This window comes from Pipistrellus hanaki, assembly GCF_964339955.1.
Source record: "Pipistrellus hanaki genome assembly, chromosome: 12".
Taxonomy (NCBI): Eukaryota; Metazoa; Chordata; class Mammalia; order Chiroptera; family Vespertilionidae; genus Pipistrellus; species Pipistrellus hanaki.
In genome coordinates, this window is record NC_140514.1 from 22700581 (window position 1) to 22709088 (window position 8508).

Genomic DNA, 8508 nt, shown 5'->3' on the forward strand with positions numbered 1-8508 from the left:
CAGCCAAAGCAGCGACATCACCACCCCTATAAAACCGCTTGATCTATTGAAGCTCATGCTCTTCCGCCTCGCTGTTGGTGTAAGTGGGACAGAGCCCATGCTAGCATGGAATAGGCTTTCTGCTACTGCATCGGACTCAGCTCCCTGGTGGTCCTTGGGGGGTCATGAAATCTGAGCATAACACAATGTTTCTCTCTCTCCCTTCCCCTCCTCCCTTCCTTGCACTCTCTCTGGAAATCAATGTAAAAATATCCTTGGGTGAGGATTTTTTAAAAAAAGGGGGGTTGGGTGTTGTTATTATGAAGGCCCTGGGAACAAAGAGGCTTGAATAAGATGGAGCCAGAGAGACTGAGCATTTCACTGTTAACAACCCTATAAGGTAGATTATTAGCTGATTCCCATTTATCAGATTTGGCAACCAAGGCTCAAGCGCAAGTAATTTACCCAGGTTGCCAGAATTAGTAGGTGAGGTTGGCAGGATTGGCACCAGGTCTGTATGGCTTCAAGGTGGGGATTATCCCAGAACAGTGAAGACAGTGGGCAGGGATGCAGTGAGCTGGGAAGGGAGACTGAGGCTGGACCTTGGAGATCGGAGGCTGAGACCATATTCAATGTCAAAGCGCCACTCTGGTAATTAGGAACGCACCTGGCAACTCCACCCAGGATTTCTCTGAGAGCCAGAGATGGCTGGTGCTAGTTCTCCCAATACAGGTGTTCACTATGGTCTGAGAAATATGGCAGTTCCCAGGAAAGCTAGCCACAAGCCAGAGAAGAAGGCGGGGAGTGGGGGAGGGGAGTGCCTCCAGCTGTGAAAGCCCTCTGGCCAGTCTTTCCTCTCTCTAGGCGATCTAGGCCCTGCCCATCCCCAGCTGGTCACTCAGAGCACCCAGCACATGTGTGCTCTGAGTGACCAGCTGGGATGGGCAAGGCCTAATTGAGATTTTTAAAAATATATATATTTTATTGATTTTTTACAGAGAGGAACAGAGAGGGATAGAGAGCTAGAAACATCGATGAGAGAGAAACATCCACCAGCTGCCTCCTGCACACCCCCCACTGGGCACGTGCCCAAAACCAAGGTACATGCCCTTGACCGGAATCAATCCTGGGACCCTTCAGCCCTCAGGCCGATGCTCTATCCACTGAGCCAAATGGGTTTTGGCTAATCAGGACTTTTTTTTAAAACACCTCGGGATGGGGGACAAATTGTTAAAAATTGGGACTGTCCCGCCAAAAGCAGGACGTCTGGTCACCTTACTAGAGGGGACACAGGCCCGTTTCCTCTCTGTCTCCTGGCTGCTGGAAAGGCAGCTGCAGTTGCCATCGCCTTCTACCTGGCTGCCACAAAGTCCCCCCCTTCCTTATTTCTCAGGAATGAGAACACGAAAACTAACAAGAAACGAGAAGTTAAAAATATGCCCTGCTATTCTTTGGGCTGGGATCACAAAGATACGGCCAGCTACAATGTGAAACAGGAAACACCTTTCTCCCAAGGACAAGCTGCAGCTGCAAAGTGTCATGAGAACGACTTCTTTCTTTCTTTTAAAATTGTAATTGAATTTATTGGGTGACATTGGTTGATAGGTTATATGTTTTGTTAACGTAAAAAAGCCATCGAGACCTGTAAAGAATCTTTGTGAGTTTACTTGAGCTATACTGTGGACCTGTGCTGGGAAGCAGGACCTCAAGGAACTGAGATAATGCTCCGGAGAATGTTGGGTTACATTTGTATTTATACACTGCAATCAAAGGAGGGACGTAGGCAGGTTACAGGAAACCCATTGGTGATAGATTAAGGAGGAGGGATAAAGCAAAGCGGGGGGGAAACCCCTGGGATTGGTTAAAAAGTAAAATGATGGACACATACTTAGGTGGGTGAAGGAACAATTAACATGATAATGTAGAAATTCATGGTATCTGTCCTGGCGCCCAGCACATTGGGTTGTGCCCCAGGGGCTCCAGAAAAAGGGAAGTTATAAGTTACCCAGACATTTCAAGGATATGTTATCACAGATGCAAAAAGACAGACAAGCTCAGTTAAGGTAAAGGTTGACCTTGTCAGTGAAGATATCGGTCTAGGATGTAACTGCCCACCATAACTGCTTATAGTTAAAGTTTAATTTCAGACCATCCTTTGTGGTTACCGTAGGTCTCTGAGTTTGCAAGACTGCCATGCAGGCCTCCCCTGAGCTTGTCAGGTCAGCATGTGGCTCCTTTCGTCCACAGTTCCGAGTGACAATTCTATAATACATCATCTGTATATTGTCTTGTGTTTTCACCACCCACTGCTTTCTTTACTCACTGAGAAATCTTGCTCTCTAAAATCACAGAAACTTCGCTGTTTGAAACTGAATTAGTGGGACATCCCACTCTTGCCTGGAGCCCCTAATTCACTTTGACCCAGAGAAGCAGCTTCGAATTACAACCCAGGTAGACAACATTAGATAAGGAGTTTTTGGACACTCCATTCCACATTTATCTTAATTGTTGTAGTTGCTGAAGAAATGGGACCTCAGATCCACTTTGCGATCTAGATTTGACTACAGGCAGCTTTGCTTTGAGCTACTCCGCCCTGCCCCAAAGCGCAGGACTCTTCCTTTTGCTTTCCTTTGTTTGGCCACATGCCCTGGGGTTCCTCACTGTGTGGTAGAGTGTCCTTTGCAACCGACCAAAACAACCTGCCTGTGTCAGACTACAGGCCTCTCCCTGGTGACTAAGGGCTCACGGGGCTAGAACAGGACCCTCACTCAAATGCCTGCTTCCAGATTTGACTTTATCTCCCAAGGCCCAGGGAGAAAGATCGTTTGGTCAGCCTGTTCCTGGGACGCATGGAGAAGGAATGCAGAACACTGCATTCTTTTGGAAACCCGCAGAGTTTTCTTTATATAAGTCTCTCCCACTTATCTGGTGTTCACTGTGGGGCAGGCATTGGGCTGAGGGCTTTAACAATGTTATGTCCCTCAACCCTCATTGAAATATAGTGGCAACCATACTTTGGTAAAAACTGCTGTTTGAATTTTAACCCTTCTAGTTTGGCCCCTGCATCTGATTAAAACACAGGGTACTCACCTCAGCTTCCAGGTGGAGACCTGGAGGCTAAGGCAATTTTCCCTTGCCTGGGACCAGGACCACAGGAGATTGATTCCCACTGACTCAGTAGCTTCGGGGATAGAAACTGTAGATAACCTTTAGAGACTAACCGCTGAGCTCTGCTTCTGTGTTATCGCTATCGCAAGATAGGGCCACATTCCAATGTCCAGCAGGATGTGACTGGGAACCAACCCTTCGGGCTGTCCCCAGACTTTAGAATTTGGTCTTTAGGCTTTTAGGAACAAAAGGAAAATTCTTGTGGTTTAAACCTTTAAAAGGAATTGCCTACCCCTGAAACAGTGCAGTCATTTGGAGTCCACCTGCGTGTGGTGCTCTTGTGGCTGACCTGGCCAGTCAATAAATCCTTGCCTGCTTTTTTAAATTAATTAATCAGCCTCCGGTGGTCTCATTTTGAACCCAGGGTTCGACCCCACAACACTCATCACAACGAGGTGAAGAAACTGAGGCACAGGGAGAGGTTAGATAACTTGCCCGTCAGTCATGCAGTGAGTAAGCAGCTCAGCTGGGATTTGAACACATGAAGTTTGGATATAGTGGTTGAGGACAGAATTTGAATATAGCGCTCTTAACCACGAGGCCAGAAGTTCCTAAACCTAAACCTCTGGTGCTCTTAATATCTCAGTACTTTCCCCACTAAAATCCCAGGCCACAAGAAGTACTTAATAGTTTTATTTATTAAGTGTTAAGTTCATATAACTTAATAAGCGCTATAATGATTTAGAAGCTGTTTGAAAAAATACATATGTATTAAAATACAATTTTATTTCATTCTTAAGTAACCCATACATAGTGTCAACCAGTGGTTATCCATTCCAACTCAGCATCAGCAGGAATCCCCAATTTGGGACGCAGCAAAGAAGAAAGCTTGATTAAGTGTCCACAGCTCAACTGTGATGTAGCATAGCTACGGAATAGCTCAATAGTGTTACAGCTCAGTTATGAAGCTGCATGGCCGTGGGACAGCACAGTGGTGAGGTTGCGCCTGGGCAAGGTGGCCCTCCCCTGCTCTGCCCTGCCCTGCTCTGTTCCACGTTGGTCTGCACCTCTCCGCTCAGGTCCAGTGAAGCTTTCTGGTCCTTTCAGCTCCAGCAGAAGAAACACGGTCTTTCTCCCGGTGTGTACTCCCAGAGCCAGGGGCAGCTGATTTAAATAGAAGTCCCTAATCCTTGAATTGTGATGAGTCCAAAAAGCACTGTTCTGACTGAGCAGAATGAAGCACTCCTGATTGGTTGATGATGGGGAGGAGGGAATATAGCTGCACAACTCTGACTGGATGGGGAAAGTCTCGGTCTTCCTGGCTTAAATACTATTCCAGAAACTCTTTTAGGAGGGCTGGCTTCGATGGCAGGAATGCAGTGCAGGAAGGCAGTTAAATGCAGGATTCAGAAGGCAGGCTTCTGTTTGGAAACAATTGTGAGGCTCTTTTTACTTATATGCATGCATACAAGTCCTTCGGTTGATTTCATATCTCCCCCATATCTCCCTTCCCTCCCCGGTGAGGCTCTTTTTAAATTTGAGCCCAATTAACCACCAGGAGCCCTTCCTGGTAAGTGTCTTCTTTCCCAGTGTCCATAATAGGAATGGGATATGTGTGCTGGTTGGGCATGGCACTTTTCAAACTTTGGAATGAGATTTGGATACCACACCCTCATTCCACAATAATTTTTCTCATGGTATTTGATTTAAAAAATATTTTTATTGTTGAAAGTATTAAAGATATCACCTTACTTTTTTTTTTTTTTTTTTTTTTTAATCCCATTGACCCCTCCACCCTGCACCCACCTCTCCCAGGTCTTACCTGCCCTATTGTCTGTGTCCATGGGCTATGCATATATGCATATAAATTCCCCGGGTTAATCATTCCTTGTTTCCCTCACCTCTACCTTCTCTCTGAAACTAGCTTTTTTTTTTTTTTTTTTTTTTTTTTTTAAATCACAGAAACACCAAAAGCTCAGCTTCACAAAGATATCATATTAAGCAGACCCATTCAGAACACTAGATTTGTATAAAGATTATTTTAAACTGAAGACATTTGAGATTCAACAGAGCTTCCTTTATGTGAGTAAAAGCAGCAGCTTCTGAGAAATGAGGACCATAAATCCCAGAGGAGTTTCATGGCCACAAAGAAGACAGAAAGACCACTCACACCTGCATAAACAATTATCACAAACTTTTTTTGTCACCAGTTTGTCCTCCTTAAAACCCATTTGTCTTTCCTAAAGAAACCTACAGAGCACAGCTCTGTGACTTAGAGATTGAGCACTGGCCCATGAACCAAGAAGTCACTGGTTCAATTCCCAGTCAGAGCTTGATCCCCAGTGGGGGAGAGTGCAGGAGGCAGCTGATCGATGATGTTTCTCTCTCATTGATGTTTCTTTCTTTCTATCCCCCTCATTTCTTCTCCCTCTAAAGATAAAAAAAAAACACAAACACACACACACACACACACACACACACAAAAAAAAAAAAACTTAAATAAAAAAGAAACCTACAGGGTATCCCCCCAATGTATATACCAATATATATATATATATATATATATATATATATATATATATATATATATATAAAATTGATTTCAGAGAGGAAGGGAGGATGGATAGAAACATCAATAATGAGAGAGAATCATTGATTGGCAGCCTCCTGCACGCCCCCTACTGGGGATCGAGCCCACAACCCAGGCATGTGGGTCAGAATTGAAATGGAACATAGGACCCTTCAGTCTGCAGCTCGACGTTCTTATCCTCTGAGCCAAACTGGTCAAGGCTATATATATACTCTTTAACAGTTAATAGCTCAATTTTGAAAATGAAATGTATTTTAATAAACAGTCTTTATAATTATTCAAAGTGTATGTATACATTTTTGGGACACCTTATATTTGTCCTTCCTATAGAAGCCTTTTCTTCCCCCTCTCTATCCTGTACTAATCTAGAGATATAAGCCCCAAATTCTAACCACCTCTTTGAGTTACTCATCACTGAGCATTCCTGCATGTATGGGTGTTACATTAAAAAATAAACTTTCTTTTATCTTGTCAGTTTAATTTGCAGATTCCCCAAACTGAACCCAAGAGTGGAGAAGACCTATTTTTCCCCTCCCCAACAATGTCATCAAGAGCAATGAAGTGAGTAGTTTCCTGCAGTGCCTCACAAATGTCAACGAGTTTTCCTTGAAATTTAAATATACTAGACTCGAATTTACTCTTGTTCACTGGGGTGCCTTGGTGCTCAGTTTGGGAACCACAGTACTGTCCTAAATCCTCATCAAAGTAAGCTAACATAATCTATGAGCTCGCTGGGACTGCCATGCTGTAACTGCTTGTTTCTCAGCAGTCTCCATCTTCTCTGGGTGTGTCTGTCTGGTTCATGGCTCTCTCCCCTGTGCCCACATCAGTGCCTAGCACAACCAAGAACTCAGTTGAAGGAGGTATCACATGAGCTTGGGGAGCACAGGTGCAGATCATACACTATTACCTCTTGAGAGATATTTCACCCCCCCAACTCATGTGTCATCCCAGAGTAAGTGTGTCCAGATTTTTGGATATAAATACTACTAACTCCTGCTCTTCTGGCTCCCTCCCGCCCCCAGAATTTATGGAAACCATATTCTCCCTATTTCCACACTCTTTTTTATGTAGAGGACAATACAGCTGAATTAGGTTACTGTTTATTATACTACAGCTTATCCTCAACACAATCAGATTAGGTCACACGCCTGCTTAAAACTGGCAACTGCTCCCCACTTTACTCGGAGTCAAAGCTGAAAGTCCACAAAGACTTGGATGAGCTGCCCTTGACTTTCTTCCCTCAATTCGTGTCCTGCTGCTCCCCCAGCTCATTGTCTTTCAGCTATTTGGGCCTTTGTGCAGTTCCCAAACTCAGGACGTTTCCTCTTCACTTAGGAGTGGTTTTCTCTGCCTGGGAGGCTCTTCGCTCAGACATGTGGAGATAGTTAAGACCACCGCAATGGGAACAAGCAAAGGCCGTTTCTTCAAAGCATGCTACAGCCACGGAGTCAGCCACCATCATTTGTGTTTGGCAGCGACTCAAAGGCATTGCTACAGGGGTTGTTGTTTGGCTCCCTAGACTGGTTGCTACAGCTATGGCTGATTTCCTGAGCTAGTTGCTGCAGGCTGAAGCCGAACCACCACTGTGCAACCAGTCCAGGAATGACTCTTCAATGGCTGGTCAGCTTCTTTATATTTTGTTCCCACTTCTAACTCAGGACCAATCAGAGAAAGCAAAATATGCTCCCCCCCAAACCAATCACAGAGCATGCTCCCCTTTTAGTTAGCCCGCCTGCAGCCATTTAGGGCACACCTTAAGCCTTCTCTGTGTTCACTAGGAAACTTTCCTGCTCCTCTGCCTGCCTTCCAGTCTCTGCCAAATGCAAGTGATAGTAGCTGCCTTTTTTTTTTTTTTTTTTTTGCTGTGGCAAGCTCTGAATACGTATCTTGTTCTGTTCCTTTTTATTTGGGTGCTGTTTATATCTATACACAGTATATACCTCAGGAGTTGGCTGGGTGATCTTGCCTATTAAGGGATTGTGTGTTTGATGCCTTATCAAAGAAGAGGTTCAGGCTATAATAAAGAACGAAAGGCATTTATTTGAGCAAAAAGATTGGCATTTACTAGTATTTGAGCAAACTAATCTGCAGGGTTTATAAAGCCAAGAAAGGCAGGGTTTATAAAGCCAAAACCCACAAAATGTAATTCTTTTAAAATATATGTATTTTATTGATTTTTTACAGAGAGGAAAAGGGAGAGTTAGCTACATCGATGAGAGAGAATCATCGATCAGCTGCCTCCTGCACACCCCCAACCGGGGATGTGCCCACAACCAATGTACATGCCCTTGACCGGAATCGAACCTGGGACCTTCCAGACCGCAGACCGACGCTCTACCACTGAGCCAAACCGGTTTCGGCAAATTTATTTTATTTTTGTACTAGAGGCCCGTTGCACGAAGATTCGTGCAAGAATAGGCCTTCCTTCCCCTGGGTTCACTCCTAGCCTGCAAGTCCAAGCTCCTGGCCAGAGCACCGCTCCTGTATAGCTCCCTCAACCCCCTTCTCCCCCACACAGCAGGCGTCCTACCCCGCCACTCGGTGCCTGCATATGCAAATTACCCCACTATCTTTACCAGGTTAATTTGTATTTAACAAGTATTTACCAAGTGCCTACTATGTGCAAAGGTTTGCGAATCCAACGTGAACAGATTTGATAATGTTGCTGACAAAAGTCTTGAGTCTCATTTTCCGGTTCCAAGCGCAGGATTTTTCAATCGGGCGCTGGGTGGAAAGCATTTCCCTGCAAGGGTCTCTTTCCCCGCCCGAGACCTCAGCCACACCCACGACCACCGCTCTCCTCCTGGCAGAGCGGAAAGGCTTTTCGC